Source organism: Fundulus heteroclitus, unplaced genomic scaffold (genome assembly GCF_011125445.2).
Source record: "Fundulus heteroclitus isolate FHET01 unplaced genomic scaffold, MU-UCD_Fhet_4.1 scaffold_103, whole genome shotgun sequence".
Taxonomy (NCBI): Eukaryota; Metazoa; Chordata; class Actinopteri; order Cyprinodontiformes; family Fundulidae; genus Fundulus; species Fundulus heteroclitus.
Window position 1 is genome coordinate 644610 of NW_023396499.1, and position 24622 is coordinate 669231.

The following is a 24622-nucleotide window of genomic DNA, read 5'->3' on the forward strand; positions in this document are numbered from 1 at the left end:
ACAGGAGCTCTGATTAAGAATATCCTGATGAAGCCCAAAATTTCAAAAACTACATAAGTGTGGTTTAACTTATTTTTTCTGAGACAGATCATACTAGAGCGCCCCCTGCTGTTTATCACCCAGAAAGACCTGCAGCAGCTGAGCATCAGTCAGAAGCTGCTGGTCTTCAACTTTCATGTAGGAGGGTGAGGAGGATGGGGAGAGCCCACCTGCCTCCGCCCATCCTCACGACCTTCTACAGAAGCACCATAGAGAGCATTCTGACCAGCTGTCTCTCTGTGTGGTGTGGATGCTGCAGTGCGTCCGACTGGAAGAACGTGAAGAGAGTGGCGAGGACAGCAGAAGGGATCATCGGGGCTCCTCTTCCCTCCATAAAAGACATCTCATCCCAGCGCTGCGTGTCCCGAGCCCATAACATCATTAGGGACCCCTCACACCCCCACCATGGACTGTTCTCCCTGCTGCCCTCTGGGAAGAGGTTCCGCAGCATCAGCTGCAGGTCCACCAGGTTCTGCAACAGCTTTTTCCCTGCTGACATCAGACTTTTGAACTGCTGAACTATAACCCATAAACTCTGCACAACATTCGCATATTTGCACATTTTGCATCATTGCATCTCCATCTAGCATTACAAATGCTGCCAAACTCTTATTTTTTAAATGCATTCTTGCACAAATGCCCTTTGCACAATCAAATTCTGTACATACAAATGTTTTTTTTAAATACTCACTTGTACACTGTGACTTTTTCCTGCATTGTTTACATTTCAGTTGTTTTACTTTTAAATCACTGCTGCACCTTATACTGTAATTTAATTTTTACTGCAATTTACAAGCTGTAGGAAACAAAATTTTGTTCTGTATGCACTCTGTGCATACAAAATGACAAATAAAGTTGTCTAAGTCTAAGTCATGTAAAGTTGGTCCAGAAAGTTAATGCTTCCTGCAGATCAGTCCGGTTCTGATCTGAACTGAGGCACCAGCTGATGTTGGTCAAACTCAGTGTTCATCAGAACAGCTGAGGCTGTCTTATCATTTCCTTTGTTTTGTTAAAGGAAGAGAAAGAAAAGGGAAAATCAAGAGAGAAAAAAAGTCAGAAATGATTAAAAGCATTCTGAAGTTGAACAAAGAAGTATTTAAAATATTTCTCCGCTAGGTGCAGCTTGAGCCACATTAAAAACACATGAAGGGGGAGAGCAGAAATGAAACAGAAAGAACCAAACTGAAAATCAAATTTGTACACAAAAAGTTGGCACTGCAGACGCAGGTTTTCAACCACAGCCTCTGTGGCAACAGAAAACACTGCAGAGAACTGCTCAAGCAAAACTGAGCCACTTCCTCCTAGCTACCCAACTCTCACTCACACAGTCTGAGCTTTGCAACCTTTAGTCCATGTATTCATGTGCTGGTTCTGGATTAATCTGGCCTGCTGACCATGATGGTCATATACTAATCTGCACCTATCGGTATGGTATCAATGCTTTTATGTTGAAATCTATCTATTGTAGTGAGGGCACACAGAGAGGGTTGTTGCAAAGCCACTAGCACAGAGGAAACCACAGCAGGTTTATTTACAGACAAAGGTTAGAGGCTCATTACAGAAGAAACTAATGCATCGCAGGTTTAAAGGATTCTTATCAAGATGACAACGAAAACATCCTTATTGTGTCTGCTGGGTAAGTTAAATGTGTTTTATAAATCAGGGTTATGATTTTATAACAGCCAAAGGTTTAAAAGCAGAAAAGCAGCTTCCTGTTCATTTCTTTGGTTTAAAATGAACAGGAAGCTGTTGGTGAAGAACGACATACAGAGACTCCATTTCTGGGTCTGATGTCTTTGTGAAAATCAAAGATGAAGCTATAACCGTCTATAACTATCTTTTTTCCCCCAGTTCTGACATCACTGCTGTGCCCCACAACACACCAAGGTCAGTGAATGTTGAAAACGTTTGATCAAATTGAGTAAAATTAATTAATAATAGAAAACGCATATGAGCTGCAGCTTTAAATGCAGATGTGACTCTTATATAAATTTCTTGAACTGTATGATGCGGGTAACCCAATCTCACTGAAAAACGTGCAATAGCCACATTAGCCTACAAGGGGAAACGTAGTGTCACAAATTGACTACTTTAAAGTCAAGTATCATTTGTTGTGTCCCCTTAGGGAAATTCTCCTTACAGCTCTGTTGGACAAGAAGACATAGACATTATCCACACAAAGAAACAATAACATGATGAATTTAGCAATAATAAATCAGTAAATATCCATGTACAATTATTAATTAAAGCAGGCTGAACAACAAATCAAGCCTGATAACCATTAAGATTTATCTGAATGATAACCTGGCTAGTTTTCCATCTTTGTTCTTGATTTAGGATGTCTGAACCTCCTCCCTGATGGTAGTACCACGAATTCACCATAGAGAGGTTGATGTGAAGAATGAATTATGTGTTCTGCCTTTTGTAGGACTCTTTTTAGGAAAAAGTTTCTTCTAAATTGGGTAATCTCACTCCTATAATTTTGCCAGCAATTTTAAAAATCTGCTTAATTCTGTTGTTTCCAGTTGATAGACTGACAATCCAGGTGATAAAAGCAAAAGTGAGGACAGATTCTATCAGAGAGTTATAGAAAATGGTCATCACCTTTTTACAAACTCCAAACTTATTTAATATTCATAGGAAGTTGAGTCTTTGGTGAGCTTTTTTACTAATCTTTTCTGTGTTTTCACTGAATGTCAGCTTTTTGTTGATGACAGCTCACAGATATTTGTGGGACAGATTATCTCCACGGTTTCATTTTTAATGAGAAGTGAAGATACTGGACTGGACTTGTTCCTAAAATCTATACACAGAGAGACATATGTCATATAATATAATGTCAAATAAGAATAATCACACCACAAAATTAAACCCTCCACTACCTGACCAGGTGAGTTTTCTTTTCCCTCTAACAGACTGACAATAACTGAATCATCTGCAAATTTCAGGATGTGTCTATGTATCTCACACTCCTACAATCATTAGTAGACAAGCTATAGGGTAGTTCATTGTCATTGTTTTGATGCGGGTTTTTCGCGCATGCGCGCCGGATTGGTAGGCAAAAGGCGAACACAAAGGCGGACGCAAACAGCGAAACTGACGAGTTCTCCACGTATTTTTCTTCTTTAGATAACGTATTACAAGATCGTTTTAAGAGTAAGTTGATGGTTGATGGTATCAGGTTGCCAGATCCACACAGCAAAAGCCTGAAGGGACGGAGCGAGTCTGTGAAATGCTGGCCAAGTGTCCGTACCGCGGCATACAGCTGCCTTATACTTCGGTAAAGTTAGAAAGATATTCACAGATTCGGCTTTTCCGGATCAATAACTCATCGGCGGATGATTTATTCTACAAAACAGACACCTCTCTGTAACCACAGCAAGGCAGACAGTGAGCTGCAACCATAGTTTCCTCAAAACGAGTCTCCCACCGCGCTGGGAGAATTACATTGGACCCAGGCCAGTACAGACAAGAGAGCATGGAAGCATGAAACCACTGGACCCGCTCGGTAGGTTAAAAAAATTTGTTCACTACGGATTATTTAGGTGTTTTTGTCTTGTTAAAATGGGTGGGGGTGTCAGCGACATTGCAGCGTAAACACAGAGTACTAGCGTTCGTGAACGGGGCGTAATAGAGCGGCTGCTGCTCCAGACAGCCAGAGAAGCCGCTTCTGCTGGTAGAAGCGGTAGCAGAAGCGGCTTCTCCGGCCCCTGTAGCGATCGCCACCTCCCCTCCGCCGCTATTTAAGTAGAACAATGACTAGAGCAGAATTAAGTTGTATTTACCGGAGATGAAGTGTAGGCTGCAAATTCTATCGTAGTCTGATGTCTCCCCCAGTCCATTGGGAGTGTCTGCCTGCGCTCTTTTGAAAATATCCATTTCTTTCTTCGGTAAACGACAGAAACGTACATCCAACGATTTGGAATGCCTCTCTGTGCAACCGGGAGCACAACAAGTCGTAGGCATTGTTTAGATTCCAAAAATAAACTAACTAAAAGTACGCTCTAAATCACCCGTTTTGTCATGTAGTAGACGAGAGCAGCTCTGTTTTTTGCCTACCCCGCGGACGCGGATGTAGCGCTGACGTCACGCGTGAACTACCCTATACAGCAGAGGAGAAAGAACACAGCCCTGAGGAGGACCAGTAGAAGAAAACGCCTCAGACGACATCAAACCATTTACAGTGAGACGCTGTGCTCTGTCAACAAGTCTAGTCAACTTGACTTGTTGACTTGTTGTCCTAACCCAAGGACACAATTAAAATCAGTCAACAAAACACTTTTTCTTGCACTTGGATCAGTTGCTACAGATTGCAACGATCTCAACAAACCTTTGTTTCTGCGTTTTAACTTACACATCAAGTTACAGCTAAAAAAAATTATAAACCTTTGCTCTCCGATCCAAGAGGTCGCGAGATTCAGGTTTTGCTGCTCAGCCAATCAGATCGCCGTGTTGTCAGTTGTGCAAGTTCAACGAGTTCATCATGGCTGCCCCTGTAAAGTGTTGTATGCATCCATTTCCAGACGAAGAAAGCCCAAATGTAATGAATTATGGAACTGAACTCGATATTCAGCCAGACACAAGGGAAAACTGGAGGTTTATTAAATGAAAGAACAGAAACAGTCCTAGGGAGAGTCCAGAGGGGAAAACCGGATTATTCCCCCCTACAGACCGGGGGGAATAATCCAAAAGGGAGACAAGTTTAGGTAGCAGTCCAGGCTGGGGAATCCAGGAAACAGGTCCACTCAAGGTGTGGGAAAGCTGGCAACCAGAAGCAGACAAGGATTAGCAGGCTCGGTCAACTTACAGACAGTCGAGGGTCGGGTACTCAGGCAGACAATCCAGGTGCGAAACAGAGGCGGTAGTAGGGGAGCAGATCAGGTCCGGTTTCCAGGCAGGCAAACAGAATACAACAGGGATCAGGCTGGCTCGGAAACTGTAAACAGACACTGGTCAAAACATGGACAGGCAGGCAAGACAAGAGAAGGCTGGAAGTTCGCACCAGGAGGATTGAGACGTTCTGGCAAGGAAGTGACAGGGGAAGCAAGCTTAAATAGACAGGACAGGTGAAACCATGTGACTCTAATCATCTAGGACAGGTGGAGGTAATCAGGGGAAGTTAAGTGACTAACAGAGAGAACAGGCTGACAGGATAAGTGGAGGGGAAACAAAAACTAAACTAAACAAATCCAGAAGCTAATACCACAAAGACCAAACCTAGGTTAGGAGTACCTCTTTCATCCAAAACATTAGTGTTTATGAGCATTCCCACATACAATGGAATAAAGATCCTTTTTGAAGCATATAAAACATTTCTGAGATTTTGGAGTTAAAACGGTGCGGCCTGGTGGGAGCAATATAGATTCTACTTAATCAAAAATTACATTAAGCACTCTATGAACATAATGGAAGGCTAGTCTTCCCTGAAAAAAAAAAAAACATTCTGATCAGAGTGTACCATCCGCGAGATATAATTTTCTAGTCTCGCTAAAACTTTACTGAGAATTTTGAGGTCATTATTCAGGGATGAAATAGCCCTATAAGATCCACAAGAGGTCGCCAGGTTCCAGGGTTTTAACAGTAGTGCACCTACTGCCATGTTAGGAGAGAATGGGGGGAAACTCTGGTCTAGTGACTCATGAAAAAATCTTAAGTAAGGGAGTATTAATTTATCCTTGAAAGTTATAAATTTCAATAGAGATATCATCAAGTCCTGAGTTTTCCCTCTTTTCATGCTGACTGTAGCTGCAGAGAGTTCCTCCATGGCTGGGTCAGACTTCAGAGAAACCAGGGCCTCCTAATGCAAGTTTGCTAAAGTTTAAGAATACAAAACTTCCTTTTGTTTCGTCATAGCTGCATGTGAATAGTCCATGTGATATAAGGTTATGTAAAACTTAAAGCCTCAACCTGCATAATATGGCCCTGGCCTTTTCATATTCCTTATAGTAAGATTGTGTAGGTTTTATTAGACTTTTGGTTGCTTTGTTAATCTCCTCACAGAATAAGTTTCCTAGATAATGGCTGACAGGCTGTAACATATAGGTATGAAATTGAAAGAACGTCTTATTTAGAACATAAAGAACATCTGTTTCACTGGCACTTTCTGTTATTTTCAGGGACAGATATCGATTATGTTTTCTGTGTTTACTTGCTAATTATTTACATTTGCATATCCCCCTTCCATACATTTGTGAGGTTTGGTCATCAGCATGTGATCTACATTTTCATGAAGGAACACATGCAAAAAGTTTGCACCTGCTGTTCCACTCATTTTACCCACACAAATTGCTTTGCACACACTAATTAGTTTACACGTGTTTTCATAGAAGCAAAGGTTTTGAAGATCAGGTCCTAAATGTCAACAAAAATCATAAAATCAAAACGCAGCCATATTTTATTTCCATATATCTTCCTCCCAGCTGCTCTGACTGTGAGTCCCAGCAGATTTCAGTTCTTTGAAGGAGCATCTGTGTCTCTGAGCTGTGAGGAGGACAACAGCTCTGCTGGGTGGACTGTGAGGAGAGAGACAATCTACAGAAACTCTACCTGTGGAGAAGGATGGGGAGAAGTAGAAGGTTCTGTTTGCAACATTACATATGTTTTAAAGAAGGACAGTGGACTTTACTGGTGTGAGTGGAGAGAGGGAGCAGCCAGCAGCAGCATCCAGCTCACTGTCACTGGTAAGATCAGACTGTGGAGTTAGTGTTGATGAAGCTGTGTGGAAATGGATGAAATGCTGTAGTTTGTCTCTGTGTTGAGGTGGATCAGTGATCCTGCAGAGTCCTGTCCTCCCTGTGATGGAGGGAGATGACGTCACTCTGAGCTGTAAAAATAAGACCGGTCCCTCCAACCTCCCAGCTGCTTTCTTTAAAGATGGCGTCTTCATCGGCAATGAAACTTCAGGCGTCATGACCCTCCACCATGTGACCAGCTCTGATGAAGGCCTCTACAGGTGTAGCATCAGCGATCATGGAGAGTCTCCATCCAGCAGGATCTCTGTCTCAGGTCAGCTTCTGATACTATACACCTAATACACTGTTTACACAATTATTAAGTTTTATTTTTGAGCTCTGAACATATTCTAGATTCTCCAGGCTGGTTGCAGTTAAGGAATAAGACATAACTGGGAGATAATGGGTTCCTGGTAGCATCACGCTTTCTTCCTCTCTAATATTTGGGAGATGATCTGTATATTTTTTTAATATTATTTCTTGTGACCCTGTTGACTATTTGCAACAAAACCTTTAATGGTTCTGTGATTAAAGCCCCATTTCTTAGCAATTTTAAGAGCGGCATGTCCCTCTGAGCCACTTGTGACAGTAAGCACACAGTACGCCAGAGTATGTGGGAACCTTTAGGCAGCCGGCGCCTGGAGTACGTGCTAGCAACGATAAACCTAGTAAATTAATTCAAAATAAAAGTCACGTGTAATGATTTACTACAGGTGAACACACAAACACACAGTTACGTTTAAAAGGTTTATTGAAGGGGTGAATAATGGAGGATGAGACAGGCAAACAGTCACAGTCTTGGCAGATGAGGCTTAGATGAATGAGCAGGCAGGAAGCAGAGATGAGGAGGAGATCAGAACAGGCGGTATATGCCAGGAAACACACAAACCATCAGGGCAAGAGGCAGAGACTTACAGAGGAACCAGCCGGGCTGCAGCACACAGACACTGGCAACTTAGCATGGCTTGATTTAGTTGACTGAGGAGGCAGGCAGAGTCAAACAGGTTATGTGAATCGGGAAATCACCAGAAGGGGTAGAGCAAGCGGTTGGAGCAAAAGGTAGAGCTGCTACATGCAGCACAGGCGACCTTATCAGAAGAGAACAGCTGGCCGAGAACACACAAGCTGGCAGGACTAAAGCACATCACACATCAGACGTGAGCAATGACGTTCTGGCAGGAAAGAGTTGGCAGAGGGCAGGTGACCAGGTGACGAGAGTTGAATCTGATTGCTGTTAGCAGGTGGACTGAAGTGGCTTATAACTGTGGCAGAGCTGACAGAATAGTGACTAAGAGGTGAAAGACTGAAGAAAAGTCCAAAAGCAAAATAAACAAAATCCAAATCATAACATTAAGTTTATTTTGGCCTTATGTTAGAAACAGGGCAGTGTAGTCCAACTACTCTCTCCTCCTGACAGAGACAGACAGCGCTCCCTTTGAGAAGAGAGCTGTGTACATGGAGGGGTGGATGGATATTACATACTTGGGAAGAATATTTAGCGAGCCTTACAATCCCTTGTGCCTTATGGTTTGAATAATATGGTACTCTTCACTAGAATCTGTCAAATAAATCAGTCTGAAACCTTTCTGCTGCTGTTACTCTATGCAGTTAATAACACGGTCTGTCTAATCATCCAGCCACTCTTTATCTCCCCTTTATCCATAGTCAGTCAGGTCTTGTGGTCTCTGAAATGATAAGTGGGGCAGCAACAAGTTGTTGTGATGCATACAACTTGACTTTGATCAATTTTAAATCAAACTGATAAATTAGCATAACCCACCAAGTTTATGCATAAAATTACAAATAAAGCAGTGCCGTCCCGAGCCTCTTTGGGGCCCTAAGCAGGGGGCCCCCCTCCAGCCGTGCAGAATCAACTATGTTACAAGATTATTGACACAAACGTCACGCTATCATGTAATAGCGAAAATTAGAAATGAATACAGTGAGGTTATGTATCAATACAAAATAAATAAACAATACTTAAAATATTTGACTCTTTTAATAAATCTTCTGAATACAAACTGTCACAAAACATATTAAATTTCATCATCATTCATTTATTCATTTTTTATCAGTGGTCCCCAACCTTTTTATCACTGTGGACCGGTCATCACTTGCCAATATTACCACTGACCGGGGGGATGGGATATATATATATATATATATATATATATATATATATATATATATATATATATATATATATACGTCCGTCCGTCCGTCTTCTCCCTCTTATCCGGGGTCGGGTCGCGGGGGTAGCAGCTTCAGTAGGGAGGCCCAGACGTCCCTCTCCCCAGCCACTTGGGCCAGCTCCTCAGGAGGAATCCCAAGGCGTTCCCAGGCCAGCCGGGAGACATAGTCCCTCCAGCGTGTCCTGGGTCTTCCTCTGGGCCTCCCCCCGGTGGGATGTGCCCGGAACACCTCACCAGGGAGGCGTCCAGGAGGCATCCTGACCAGATGCCCGAGCCACCTCAACTGGCTCCTCTCGACGTGGAGGAGCAGCGGCTCTACTCTGAGTCCTCCCCGGATGACTGAGCTCCTCACCCTATCTCTAAGGGAGAGCCCAGACACACTACGGAGAAAACTCATTTCAGCCGCTTGTATCCGGGATCTCGTTCTTTCGGTCACGACCCAAAGCTCGTGACCATAGATGAGGGTAGGAACGTAGATCGACCGGTAAATCGAGAGCTTCGCCTTTTGGCTCAGCTCTCTCTTCACCACAACGGATCGGTACAGCGCCCGCTTCACAGCAGACGCTGCACCAATCCGCCTGTCGATCTCCCGCTCCATCTTCCCCTCATTCGTGAACAAGACCCCAAGATACTTGAACTCCTCCACTAGGGGCAGCACATTCTCCCCAACCCGGAGAAGGCACTCTACCCTTTTCCGGTTCAAGACCATGGTCTCGGATTTGGAGGCACTGATCTTCATCCCGGCCGCTTCGCACTCGGCTGCGAACCGCTCCAGTGAGAGCTGTAGATCACGCCCCGATGAAGCCAATAGGACTACGTCATCCACGAATAGCAGAGACGCAATCCTAACGCCACCAAAACGGATCCCCTCAACACCTTGGCTGCGCCTAGAAATTCTGTCCATAAAAGTTATGAACAGAATCGGTGACAAAGGGCAACCTTGGTGGAGTCCAACTCTCACCGGAAAGGAGTCCGACTTACTGCCGGCAATGCGGACCAGACTCTGACACCGGTCGTACAGAGACCTGACAGCCCTTATTAAAGGGTCCGGTACTCCATACTCCCGGAGTACCCCCCACAGGATCCCCCGGGGGACACGGTCGAATGCCTTCTCCAGATCCACAAAGCACATGTAGACTGGTTGGGCAAACTCCCATGCCCCCTCAAGAATCCTGCTGAGGGTATAGAGCTGGTCCAGTGTACCACGGCCAGGACGAAAACCACACTGCTCTTCCTGAATCCGAGATTCGACTATCCAACGGACCCTCCTTTCCAGAACCCCTGAATAAACCTTACCAGGGAGGCTTAAGAGTGTGATTCCTCTGTAGTTGGAAAACACCCTCCGGTCCCCCTTTTTAAATAGGGGGATCACCACCCCAGTCTGCCAATCCAGGGGAACTGCCCCCGATGTCCACGCAATGTTGCAGAGCCGCGTTAACCAACACAGCCCCACAACATCCAGAGCCTTAAGGTACTCAGGGCGAATCTCATCCACCCCCGGGGCCTTGCCACCGAGGAGCTTTTTAACAACCTCGGCAACCTCAGCCCCAGAGATGGGAGAACCCGACCCAGAGTCCTCAGGCTCTGCTTCCTCAATGGAAGACGTGTTGGTGGGATTAAGGAGGTCTTCGAAGTATTCCGCCCACCGACGCACGACGTCCCGAGTCGAGGTCAGCAGCACACCACCCCCACTGTAAACAGTGTTGGTACTGCACTGCTTCCCCCTCCTGAGACGCCGGATAGTGGACCAGAATCGCTTTGAAGCCGTACGGAAGTCTTTCTCCATGGCCTCTCCGAACTCTTCCCACGCCCGAGTTTTTGCCTCGGCGACCAGCCGAGCCGCCTGCCGCTTCGACTGCCGGTACACATCAGCTGCTTCTGGAGTCCCACAGGCCAAAAAAGCCCGGTAGGACTCCTTCTTCAGCTTGACGGCTTCCCTCACCGCTGGTGTCCACCAGCGGGTTCGAGGGTTGCCGCCGCGACATGCACCGACAACCTTGCGGCCACAGCTCCGACTAGCCGCCTCAACAATAGAGGCGCGGAACATGGTCCATTCAGACTCAATGTCCCCCGCCTCCCTCGGGACGTGTTTAAAGTTCTCCCTGAGGTGGGAGTTAAAGCTCCGCCTCACAGGGGACTCCGCCAGACGTTCCCAGCAAACCCTCACAGTGCGTTTGGGCCTGCCCGGTCGGACCGGCTTCCTCCCCCGCCATCAGAGCCAACTCACCACCAGGTAGTGGTCGGTGGAGAGCTCCGCCCCTCTCTTTACCCGAGTGTCCAAGACATACGGCCGCAGATCAGATGAAACGACAACAAAGTCGATCATTGAACTGTGACCTAGGGTGTCCTGGTGCCAAGAGCACATATGGACACCCTTATGCTTGAACATGGTGTTTGTGATGGACAATCCATGAAGAGCACAGAAGTCCAACAACAGAACACCACTCGAGTTCAGATCAGGTGGGCCATTCCTCCCAACCACGCCCCTCCAGGTCCCACTGTCATTGCCCACGTGAGCGTTGAAGTCCCCCAGCAAAACGAGGGAGTCCCCAGGAGGGGCACTCTCCAGTACCCCTTCCAAGGACTCCAAAAAAGGTGGGTAATCTGAACTGCTGTTTGGCGCATAAGCGCAAACAACAGTCAGAACCCGTCCCCCCACACGAATGCGGAGGGAGGCCACCCTCTCGTTCACCGGGGAAAACCCCAACGTGCAGGCACCGAGATGGGGGGCAACAAGTATGCCAACCCCAGCTCGGCGCCTCTCACCATGGGCAACTCCAGAGTGGAAGAATGTCCAGCCCCTCTCAAGGAGACTGGTTCCGGAGCCAGAGCGGTGCGTCGAGGTGAGTCCGACTATCTCTAGTCGGAACCTCTCAACCTCCCGCACAAGCTCAGGCTCCTTCCCCACCAGAGAGGTGACATTCCACGTCCCAAGAGCCAGCTTCTGCACCCCTCTACTGCTACCCACTGCACAAAGCACCTGACCCCTTTGGCCCCTCCGACAGGTGGTGAGCCCATCGGAAGGGGGACCCATGTCACCTCTTCGGGTGACATGGGTCCCCCAACGTGCGACACGTTGCCCCACGCTCGCCAACGTGCCCCACCTCCAGTATATATATATATATATATATATATATATATATATATATATATATATATATATTAGTGTATTAGCAGCTTCCTCGTAAAATCGCGCCGGCATTTGTTTAGCATCAAAGTTTAACATCATCTCTGCACGTAAATGAAGATCCACTTGGAAAAACAAATAAATTCACTTTTCTTTTCATTAATATCTTAATATAAATTAAAAAAAATGTTTACTATAATTATAAAACACTACATGAATGTTGTTTTTAAACAGCTGAAATAAAGTTGTCTCCTCCTCTCCCTCACCTCCTCTGTCAGCATCCACAACCCTATCGCTCTGACTCTGGTCACTATGGTAACGTTTAAATACGCCGTCAAAGAAAGAAACATCCATCCATCCATCCATTTTCCAAACCGCTTAATCCCTCATGGGGTCGCGAAAAGAAAGATACAGATGCTCCAAAAAGAATAAAAAGTGCATGAATAACTCACCATAACGCTAAATCAATGGGAGCCCTGAGCTTGTTTCTCTGCAACGAGATGGTCCCATCTGGGGGTAATGTCTTCAGAAAGTTCATCAAAGTGACGTTTAACTTTTCTGGTCCTGGTTGCTTCAAACTGCGTTTAACTCCTTTAAAACTCTGATGGAGTTGTGCAGAAGAGTCGATGCTTTCAGAATATCCGCATCTGTATCTTACAGGAGTTGTAAAGCAGCGTTTATGCACTCAAGAATCTCGGTTTGCAAGTTGACCAAAAAAATTTAAGAAAATTTACTTTTGGCATTCTTGAGCGCAGTTGCTTCACTACGCTCCTATTTTTTGTCACTGGTCAGGGATATTTGGATGAGAGCTTTTATAATCTCACCCAGGGGTGCCTCCAGAAATTTTTCATAGGGGCCAGATGGGGCCACTTAAAACTCTTGGGGATGGCACACTGAAACTAAAAACCATAATTTCAGGATTTTATTCTATGGTTGCAGTAAAGCTGCCTGTAGAAAACTATGAGAAAGACTAAAGTAAACACCTACTAATATATTTTGGTTTATTGTGTGATTTTTAATGTTACTAATGATCTAATGTGCTTAGACACAGACCAATAACAGCACAGTTAACATTTTGAGTTTAACAATAATTGTTTTGTATTGTGTAATCATGTAGGAATAGGGTGTAAATTTATTCATTTATTGAAAACATAAAAATACCGGGGAAAAGCAGATACTGGCAGATAAAAATAAAAGCAAGAACAGAAACGACATCTTTATTTATGTAACAGGAATTTCAGGGAAAACAGGGAACAGTCATATTTTGATTACAAGGTTATACTGTATGTGTAAAAACAGTTATACCTTTACTTAGTCTGAAACCAAAATAATAATTACTTTTACAAAAATAACTTCCCTGCACAGATCCATAGTCTCCAACTCAGGCTACCAGGCTCAGTTCAAGCCATTTACATGGAGCTGCTTGAACCGCTCTACTCTTGACTGGCATATATCTATAATCAAAGAGGAGTGAAAGTCCGTTATTCTGACATTAAAATGATGATGACAATAACAATAAATAATAATAATACTAGCCTCTCCATAGTAATGATCAATTATAGCTGTATTAATGGCCTCTAGGCATTTCGATTCAGACAAATAAAACTAATATATATATATATATATTATTTATTTTTATTTTTTTATGATATTTTGATGAGCAGCATGATGTTTCCTCATCATGCTGCTCTATCTGTTCCTGTCCTCCATCCACCTCCTCTTTCTCCTCCTCCTCCCTCGTTCTCTGTTGCTCCCCTGCATCTCTTTATCTCCTTATTCTTTTATTTTCTTCTTAAAATAAGAAGAGATGTCTGTGGACTTTCTCTATATTGTCTGTAAATTGACAAACCATACACAAGCACCAGCTAACGGTACCTACGTAACTCTTTGAAAACTTTTCAGAAAGACACCAAAAGCCGTTGTAACAGTAACTGATAAAGTTTTTATATGCCCCTCTTCTTTTACAAACGAATGATCTGACCTATTTACTTACCATTAGTCTTATTCGCTTTCTCTATTAATTCCTTTTATCACGTTGAAGGCGGGTGTAGGTACCAGATTGGCTTGGGGCGGGGTCTGCGCTTCTCGATGACGTCAATATATGGCAACTCATTGCGCCCGCGGTCTCCATTTACAAATCAATTTTATTTTGTTAATTTACGGTTATTTTCCCGTAAATTAGTCGACGCATGAAAACTTTTAACATCGTTTTGGAATAATTGTGTGGTAGTCTGACAATTTAATTGGTAATTTTGCAGGATCAAAGTTACAACCTTAGAGAAATTTCATTCCTCCATTTTTTTTTAAGTTGTGAAGGGAAACTAAACCATAAACTCTTTTCATTTTTAATAAAAGTCAGCAGCCAAATTTAATTTTATCACGGCATTCATCACTTTAAAATCAATTACGTTCATTCCTCCTTTTTCTACTGATATTACTATGTCGTTCTTTTTGATCACATGTTTTTTATTATTCCAGATGAAATTGTGATGAATTTGATTAATTTTTTATTGTAGTATTTGGTGTATTTAAGCTATATGCTGGATAAATTAATCTAGCTATCCCTTCCGTTTTTGTTAACAATATTCTTCTAAAAATTTAGCCAATTGTCAAATATTGATTTATTTATTTATTTATTTTTGTAAAATGGCTTGAATATTTGTTCTGTCATTTCCAGTTTGGTCCTTGTTAATCATTATACCTAAATATTTTACCACATTTTTATCAATTAAAGTGGGTTGATTATTTTGAATGGCTAAGATTTCAAACTTTTTCCATGTTCATCTTTAAGCCTGAAGCTTTTGAGAAAAAAGAAACCGCTAAATCAACTAAATAAAATTGATTCGTTACAAATGCAGACTGCGGGCTCAATGTAGTTTGGTTAAGTGGCGTTGCCATAAGGTGACGTCATCTGGAGGCGCAGGGACCATGGCAAATTTTTTCGTAAAAATTGTCAGTTTACAAACGCAATCCCGCTCTCGAATAAAACCTACACCCCGCTATAATTACTTTAGCAAGTTGTCCAGACTAATCGCAATGTTTTGCGTAATTGTGCAAACGTTAAACCAATCATATATAGTGACGTAATCAGAATGCGTAGGGCCCCGAGCCGATCTGGTACCTACACCGGCACGCGCTGAGCCGTAGTTGTCTGGGAACGCAGCAGCGGCTGAGGGGGAGGGGCGGGGGAACTACGGTGTGCGAGAAGGTCAAGAAGAGCAGCAGTGTTGCTGGCTGTGCATAATAGGATGAAATGCTAAACTGATGCTACTACCATTTACACTGGCGAGAGGGGTGGCCAGGACATCACCAGGGGTGGCCATGTCCTGGCCACCCCTGGTGGCGCCACTGAATTCTCACCATATCTGTGTCTCAACGCTGAAAGCGCATCATGTGTAGATGACCAGCGTAGGAAGAGAGGCGTTTTATTGTGACAGTTCTACTCTCTGCCTTGATTAACTCACCCGGGAGCGGCCTTCGTTTTATATCGTGACCAAAAAAGTTGTTCAGGCTGCTGGTCACCTCTATACCGCCGAGAGAGAAAAGGAGATATAAACTAAGCGCCTGGGCTTCGTTTAACAAACTCAAACATTATAAATAGTAATTATTAGTTGGGCTACGTGTAATTAACTCGCCTCCCTGGCTGTGTTCAGGTGGGGCTGAATCGCTGCTGAGTCAACTTCATCTCCTGGACAGTTTTTCTAACTTGGCTTTTCCTTGCTCTCTTTTTTTCTTTTCTTTTTGCTTTGCCGCTCCACTTTTATGCTTATATGAAGCGCTCATGTTAGCTGAGTAGTTAAAAAGCTCCACATATTTTACAAACAGTTTCCAATTGACAGAAGATCCCGTTGGTTTTACACAAAATGCACTTGAAGAAATTATCGGCAATCAAATTTGCACCATAACGTTAAATATAAGAGTGAAAATAAAGCCAGTCATGCAGAAAAAACATTTTATTCAATATTTTACACCTACTACATCACTAAAATCAGGCCGTCTTTTACAGTTTGGGGAAACCATGACAAAATTCTTACTGTGTAGCAGCTATAAACTATTCTCCGCCCTAGTGCACTAGTATTGTTATTCAACAGACTAGTACCAGCCTGTGAAATGAGGTACATTCGTGTGAAATAGTTGTTTAAGGTTGTTGATTGCTGACCTAAATAAAAATAACTAATTGGGGGGTCTCCAGACCATTAGGGGCCTCCCTTGTCCATCTGGGGGCCCCAAGCGGCCGCTTAGTTCTCTTTTGCCTCGGGCCGGCCCTGAAATAGAGGCTCACTAATATTCACAACCATTCTTCAATGAGTCAGCATGGACAAGAACACGACTAATATTTGAGTTGACATTTTCTTATGTTTTAATTGGTTTAAAATTTCCTACATTTTATTCCAACTGTTTGTTTTTTTTCTTTATTTTATTCTGTTTTAATTTTCCAATGTTTTTTCATGTAAAGCACTTTGCATTATCAGGTAGCCAGCAACTACCTGGAACAGAACCTGCCCCTATACATCCTCATCCTGTGGGTCTGGTAGGAGGCTGCTGCAGCTTTGCTCCCCCCTCCACTCTTATCCACTCTCATTTGCACATACACAGCTGTCCTTTTACTAAGACCTATTCATCTTTTAACTTTGAGTACTCCTGAATTTGTTGCTTTGTTGTTTAATTCTGTGAAATACTGAGTCTACTGAACTGAATTCTCTCAAGTGTATTAAACCAAAACCAACTTTTCTGCAGATTGTAAAGATTTTCGGTATTATGGTTTGTTGTTGTTTTTCTTGTTTTTTTTTCACATAATATATGGTACCAACACCAAATATAAGTATCTACCTCAGTGTCATTATTTACTCTTTTCAACACCTCCCTAATCCGAACCATTGGTCTTCTGATACCCCACGTATATGTTACATCTTACCGAGATGGTCACACACTATCCAGCAGAACGTACACGTAACGCAAAGTAGTTTGATTGAACGATCCGAGCTTGGTGCCAGAGGATTTGTGCCCCGCAGGTGTGTACCGAGAGCATGTCGGGCATCCTCGCTGCTATTTCAGATGTTCATTATTTAAAAAAAAGTTTGTGGGCCGGCTACAATATCAAGGCACCTCAAGAGGATTTACCCTAGTGAGCTTGTCAGTTTTCTAGCAGACTTAGATACATAGACACAAGGTGGTGGGAGGTGGGGAGGTCTTGGCCCAGTGGTGAGACCAGTGCGCTTGCGCTCTGAGAAGGTTGCAAGTACCCGGTTCGATCCCCACAGCCTTTACTCTGGGTCCCTGAGCAAGACCCTTAACCCCAGATTGCTCCCCAGGCGCCGCACAGTGGCAGCCCACTGCTCCCCAAGGGTGATGGGTTAAGATGCAGAAGTTATTTTCTCTATTGTGCTATCAATAAAGTTCTATAAAAATAATTCATTTTATACATGACCCAAATGTTTCTTACACAATTTTGTTGGTAAGGGAATCTGTCTTTTTATTAACAGTATTACTCTATGAAGAACGATCATTTCCCGCTGATTATTGCAAACATAGAGGTCCACAGCGACATCTGGGGCGGCCTGGCCCCACTGGCCCCAAATGCAGACATGCCACAGTGTAACAAGTACAAGAGGAAACAGGATGCATCACTCTCACACTCATTTTGGGGTGTTCTTGTATTTATTGCCCAGAAGGGTGATCTAAATCTTCCAATAAGTTTTGTGTCCAGCCCAGCGACCATCCCCATTTTAACTCTCCTATGAAACCAAGAAGCGTCCTACATCCAAGCCTATTCAACTGACTGGTTTGGATGAAGAGGAACACAAACTTAAGTCGGGGATCCTTGGAATGATGGAGTTCCTCATCCCACTTCCTCCAAAGGAGATGGCCAGTTTCTATTGCTTTAATGCAGGATTTATCTATTTATTTTACCATTCCTGGCCACAACCACCAGCTGACCAGAGTAGACCCACAATTACTGCCCTAAGACAAAACATGCTAATAGTAGGAAATCACAGCTCTTAGCTTCAGAGCAGCTGGCTCTCATGGTGGCCTCTGAGACTGGACTAAGAAACACTGCTCTAGTTCACCAGATGGGTCAAAGAGACAAGCTAAGCCACATTACTCTCAGTAGTTAAGACTGGAGGCCACTGTATTCCATCCATCCATCTTAAGGTTTGATTTTCTTAAACATTTTAAGAATCAAACGTATTTTTTCTGCAGATAAACCTCCAGTAACCACGTCAACCTCCAGCACCAAGGTCTCCTCCAAAGCCCCGCCTCCTGCCTCCAACCCTTTTCGGTTCTTGTTCCTGGTGTTCCGACGTCTGCTGGTGTTCTCTCCTTACTTCATCTCCACTCTGCTCTTGGGTTCTTTATGGCGACGCAGGTCTTCAGGTAATAATACTACACCTGCAATTCTCAATCAATAATAACTCTGAAAAGAGCTCCAACTCTTGCTGACATGTTTTTCTTGAATGCAGCATCCAGCATCACTGTCTCTGAAGGAGAGCCTCATTCTGCCCAGGAACTGGAAGATAAGGCTGAAGGTGTTACCAAGGAGCATCACCTGTAAACTCACACAAATATCTGTCCATCAGGGGTCCGTTCTTCGTACGTCGCTAACTCAGTTAGCAGGATTTCATTGCTGACGATTTGGCATGATCTTGGATCGTTTGGTTCTTCCAAACTCATCCTGGACTTGTTGTCATAGCAACATGTGCGCCAGCTTAAACCTGCTCAGAGCAGGCTTATTTCATGTAAACAAGATTAGATCACGGCTGTATAAGCGGAGGAGATGGGAAGTCTGCCGTAGCTATGTCCATTTTTACGACAGCAACCTGTTGCGGAAGGTGCAAGAATAATTTCAGAGCTTTTCGAATTAATCGCGTATTGCGCAATAGACAGGATCCTTTAGCGCAGCGCGACAGTGTAATTGTAGAGAGATTTTTCTTGGTGGCTGTTATAAACAGACAAACACATCATTTAACAGTGGCTTTTAAAGAGGAAAAAGTGATGTTGGAGCCATAAATATAAAATATTTAAGTTATTTGTATGATAGTTTGCTTTTTATTTTTATCATATTCAGTAAGAAGATTTGTTCGGGCTATTTTATTGTGAAGTTTAGTTTACTTTGAAAGGCTTGCTTCCTGTCGAGCCGTATATTGTATTAGAAAAAACTATGGATGGATTATCTAGACACGGAGCAATACAGTTTTACCGTGTAAACTGTGGATGACTTGGAAAAGGAAGATTTTCATTTTTTAGAGATAAATAATTTTTTGTTAAAATTCCCAGTTTGCACGTGTCCTTTACTTCCAGTGTCTAAGGAATGACACTGGATCTCTTGACATAACAAGTGCCTTTTTAAAATAAAGTATAATAATTAAAGGCTACCATTTTGTAGAATATTCTTGTATTTCACTTTTACTTGTCCCCATGTTCTAGTGGGTCCCGTGGAGGCTCTGACATAAAAGAACAAAGTAAATATGAGATTATTAAAATGCAAAAATTCATACTGTAGAAAGTGATAGAATCATCTAACATGGACAGCATTTACGCATTAATTTGTCTGCTGCTTTTTGCCGGCCCTCTCTCCTGGTTTTAGCAGACTTTGAGGTGTTCCCTGTCGTTTTAATTAATGACTCAAATTCATCATAACCTTCCATTAAAAGCTCGTGTTCTGCTTGGGAGAAAAACTGTGGGCGTTCTTTGGCCATGCTGAACAGCCAATAGCAGCGCTGCTGATCATTGTTTCTACTATCGATACATTTCCCCTTTTAAACAAACACATGAACGCGCAGTCATCTCAGATAACTCAATCCAGCCATACTAATCGTAAACAACAGGTGTGTTCGAAGAACACACCTGTTGTTTACCTGTTGTTTACAGTTAGCCGGATCATGATTAGCCGGATGAAATCATCTTGGATGTGTCATTTGATCTTGGATGTTTTAAGCAACGTACGAAGAACGGACCCCAGATAACTAAAACAGTTAAGGGTAAACATGAATCCAATACAATACTAGAAACAGAAATAAACCCTAAGGCAGGAAAGCTAACTTAACCAAAACAACAACAACATCATGAACCTGGGGTCCGTTCTTCGTACGTTGCTTAAAACATCCAAGATCAAATGAGACATCCAAGATGATTTCATCCGGCTAATCATGATCCGGCTAATTGGGTTCTTCCAACACACCTGTTGTTTACGATTAGTATGGCTGGATTGAGTTATCTGAGACAACTGCGCGTTCATGCGTTTGTTTAAAAGGGGAAATGTATCGATAGTAGAAACAATGATCAGCAGCGCTGCTATTGGCTGTTCAGCATGGCCAAAGAACACCCACAGTTTTTTCCCAGCAGAACAAGAGCTTTTAATGGAAGGTTATGCCGAATTTGAGTCATTAATTAAAACGACAGGTAACACCTCAAAGTCTGCTAAAGCCAGGAGAGAGGGCTGGCAAAAAGTAGCAGACAAATTAAATGCGTAAATACTGTCCATGGTAGATGTTTCTATCGCTTTCTACAGTATGAATTTTTGCATTTTAATAATTTCATATTTATTTTGTTATTTTATGTCAGAGCCTCCATGGGAGCCACTAGAACATGGGGACAAGTAAAAGTGAAATACAAGAATATTCTACAAAATGGTGGCCTTTAATTATTACACTTTATTTTAAAAAGCAACTTCTTCTTTTTTTTTTTTAAAGCCACTGTTAAATTATGTGTTTGTCTGTTTTTAACAGCCACCAATAAGAAGGCTGAAAAAATCGGGTTCTTTTTACTTTTACATGTTTAACCCTTTTTCTTTTTTCTTTTTTTCACAAAATGAGTCAAGGTGCCATCTGTTCCCTATATTAACGGCATCTTCAACAAAATAAAAAGTATTTTGACCTGAAAAAAAAATACAAATTAAGAGGAGAAACTGAACTCCACAACTTGAAAAAGAGAAAAACTGCACTAGAGATGGAGTTGCTTCAAAAGGACCTTCAGAGTAAATTCTAATACACCATTTTACACATAGTAGTATTGCTGATTTTAGATAACTATATCTTACTGCAGGCAAAAGATGACTTGCTGACTTTTCTTTATGAATAGTTGTTTAAATAAAACGACAGGAACAAAGCATTATTTGTTTCGTCTTTTATTGAACATAAAAAAAATGGTGTTCCACAATTCTGTTCCGTCCTCTGCCACTAGGTGGTCCAAATGCGCTGGCTGGACAGACTTCCCTATCTCCTCCGCTACAATCTAATCATGTTTACATGAAATAAACCTGCTCGGGAGCAGGCTCAACTTTGCGCACATGTTGCTATGACAACAGGTCCGGGATGAGTTTCGAAGAACCAAACGATCCAAGATCATGCCAAATCGTCAACAATGAAATCCTGCTAACTGAGTTAGCGACGTACGAAGAACGGACCCCTGTTCAGAACATTACACTTTAGGCTCAAAATAGTATGTTTATAGTCATCACTTAAGATAGTTTTGTTTAAATAAAGATTCAATGGATTGATGATATCTAATGATCTATTTTCCATATCTTTTCTCAATTTTTTGCTAAATGATATTGTGTATTTTTAGAGTTCTACAAATACACAAGGTATAGGTGGAAAGACTAGAAAAGGATAAATTTGCCATTTCTGATTAAAGTTATGTTTTTTGTTTTTTTTAATTGGCTGGGCGGCGCAATTGTCTTATTTCAACTGCAACTGACAGGGAGGTGGATGCAAGACTCAGAAAATGACAGCAAAACACTCCAGACCGCAAGAGTGGGGGAAACAACAGGAAGGAGAAAATGAGGGATAACAAAATGTAGAACAAAAGGGACTTTTAAGTTTTAGACGCACATTGTATAGTCTTTTTGGCCAGCTTTATTGGTATTTTTTTACTGTTATTTGTTGTACTTGAAATGCAAATTTTGTTTATTAAAATAACTGTAATACATATGTTGTTTTTTATTGTCCACCTATGAACACAATAGAAAAATTCTCTGGGTCAAAGATGGCAGATAACATCTGGCCCATATGCCGCAGTGAATTTTGGGCCCCCACTGGGCCTGGTTTGCCAGAGGAGACCCAATGTGTGGGGCAGCTCTGGGTCTGTTTCTGTTTCCTCACCTGGTCTAGCTCTGGTTACACATAGGCCACATCCAGCAAACCAGGCTTTGGCCTGAGGGGGCCCTTCATTCATTGCGGCATGTGGGCCAAATGTAAGAGCCAGATGTGGGCCACACCAAGTTTGTCATGTTGGTCTGTGAAGCAGTCCCTCAACAGAGAATTTGTCAAATGTCACAACAACCTGGGCTAAACCAGAACATCTGGAGAATGAACTGAACTTATAGAGGTTTATCATTGATGATAAAAAATGCCAACATGATTGGCAGTTTTAGCAAAGCTTCATAAAGCCTTTGTTAGCATTGTTTTCAATTCAATTCAATTTTATTTGTATAGTGCCAATTCATTAAACATGTCATCTTAAGGCACTTTACAAAGTCAAATCCAATCAGTTAACATAATATGGAGGAATAGTTCTGATCTGTTTTTGGGTACTCCAAAAACATGACTGTTAGGCTAATTGGTCTCTCTAAATTCTCCTTAGGTATGAGTGTGTGCATGAATGGTTGTTTGTACTCTCTGTCTATATGTTACCCTGCTATAGACTAGCGACCTGTCCAGGGTGTACCCCGCCTCTCGCACATTGACAGGTGGAGACAGACAGCAGCACCCTTCAGAACCCCACAAGATAGGCGTGTTAGAAAATGGGTGGATGAAGATCCTGAAGTTATCATAAAATGGTGTTGAGGATCCAAAGACAGTGACGAGGATGGAAAGAAAGATGAATTAATGATTTTTACCCTCATTCAGGTCTGTGGGACCTGGTTTTGATACAATAATGTATTTTTCTCAAACCTGGATTCGTAAGCCTTGTCTCATTTTTCATAAAACAGACATCTAGACACATTTTCAGGTGTTTAGGTCCAGTGGCTGATCACAGCAGTAGATGGGTGTCCTCCAGTCTAGACCTGCTGTTAGTGTGTCATCATGTGTGGGTGAGAGCTTTGTGTGTCTAAACGTAACAGTTTTGACAAATGCCCAAAAATCAGCACAAAATGTTACCTCCAATACTGTGAGGTACCGAGCCGGACAAGCATGAGGACACAGTGGTAATTTTCAAGAAAATAGGTTTTATTTCCCCAAAATAACGAAATTCCAAACAATAATTATAGGGAAACTTAAAAGTGGTTGTTTGTGGGGTTACCGACTGTGTGGCTGCAGGACTGGCCATCACAATCACCAGCCTGCACACTTTAGCCTTTGTCTAACAGGAACCAGTTTTAATTTTCTCTGTTTCTGTCCCAGCAGCAAACAGGGAGACACAACATGGCTTTGTAGTTTTGTTCCTGTTTTTAGCACTGAGCTATATTACACACTGGAGTGCTAATCACCGTCTGTTTGAACGAGTCGCTTTGAAGCCACCAGCCGCCATATTGGTACTCCCTATTTCCCCCCAGTAACTAGGGAATATGTGCGCTACAGCATCGAATAACGAGGATTTTCTCATGTTCAGGGGGGGCTTAAGACCTTTAAAATGTCAAATGCCATATACTTTTATGTTATGTTCTAAAACTATCAAGTACTGAGAAAGTCATGTGCTGAAATATTTTGCATTTTATTTATTTAAATATATATGTTTAACATTTATAAATATATAAATAACAATATACAAAAACATATATTTACGTATGTGTATACATATATATACATATACACATACTTATATATACATATATTTAATATGAATAACGTGTAAAATATTTCAGCACCTTATTATCTAGTAGTTGATAGTGTTAGTACATCCACTGACTGTAGAATTACCTGTGAAACGTTTTCACTCAGCCAGAAAACTGCTTGTTGTTGCAACCAAATCCTATGGGATTCTGTGAGAGTAGGGAGTAGCAAGATGGCGGCCAGTGACTTCAGTTTTTCAGCAAAATCAGCACTCCAGTGTATTTTATAGCTCAGTGGTTTTTAGCCAATCTGCATGGCAAATAAGATAAGTGTTATGCCAAAAAGGCTGTAAAATTTAAAATAAATATCAGTTTTGAATGTTTTCAAGCATTAAGTGTAAAATAATTCCCTGTTTTTATTTGATTCCTAATCTGTAATAGATTCTTAGTCAAAAATCGCTTTGAATTAAATTCTAAGTTGTAAAAATTGTTTCAATGTTTATTTTTTTCCAGAAGTTTACCCAATATTTATTTCTGTTTCTCAAAATAACGGACTTAAATAATGAAATAGCCCAAAATAATCAAAACTAAATAAATTCTGAGGGACATGATGTTATGAATCTCAGGAGTCGGACCCGGTAATTCACACAACACCAAGAGTACGTTAAACTTAATTTATTAAAAGTAACGTAGTAGAAAAAACAAGCCTCAGGGAACAGGACTGGTTGCTCTGAAAAGGAGAGAGACAGGTTAGTGGCTGTGAGCTTGCAGAGGGAAATTATAGCTGCACAAGGAAAGCCACTAACCTTGATTGGATCCGTAA

General features: G+C 42.3%; 1 protein-coding gene and 2 long non-coding RNA genes across 6 annotated transcripts in view; 2 read left to right on the forward strand and 1 right to left on the reverse strand.

Annotated features, from left to right (window-relative positions):
- LOC118558143 (cell surface A33 antigen-like) overlaps positions 1 to 24622 on the reverse strand; it is a 260028-nt gene that overhangs the window by 193217 nt on the left and 42189 nt on the right. The gene's annotated exons all lie outside the window — the stretch shown is intronic.
- Positions 1 to 24622, forward strand: part of LOC118558155 — an 85063-nt gene that overhangs the window by 34928 nt on the left and 25513 nt on the right. The window lies entirely within an intron of this gene.
- LOC105923809 lies at positions 1356 to 6695 on the forward strand. Its single transcript, XR_004928179.1, has 3 exons — positions 1356 to 1675; positions 1891 to 1926; positions 6459 to 6695. It is a non-coding gene; the product is annotated as an uncharacterized LOC105923809 (long non-coding RNA).